Below are 264 nucleotides of genomic sequence, written 5' to 3'. Positions count from 1 at the left end.
GACAAGTAAAGACAGCATGGGAATGCAGGCAGAGCCTGTAGACCTCTGTAGCATAGACAATCTGCATCCAGAGGGATGCTCCTTGAAGCAGTTCACTTCTCCAGGCATTCACACTGTGTTATTAACATACAGTGTCTTTTTTCTCTTTTCTTTATTGCCATGAGGTTTTTCCTTTTTTTTGTTTGTTTGTTCCCCCCCCCCTTTTTTTTTTACCCCCTCCATTTTTCCCCCAAAACGTTTATTTCAAGTTTCTCATCTCCGCTC

Source organism: Falco punctatus (genome assembly GCF_963210335.1).
Source record: "Falco punctatus genome assembly, chromosome: 1".
In the NCBI taxonomy this organism is placed as follows: Eukaryota; Metazoa; Chordata; class Aves; order Falconiformes; family Falconidae; genus Falco; species Falco punctatus.
The sequence above is the reverse complement of the archived record's forward strand: the minus strand, read 5'-3'. Positions refer to the sequence as shown.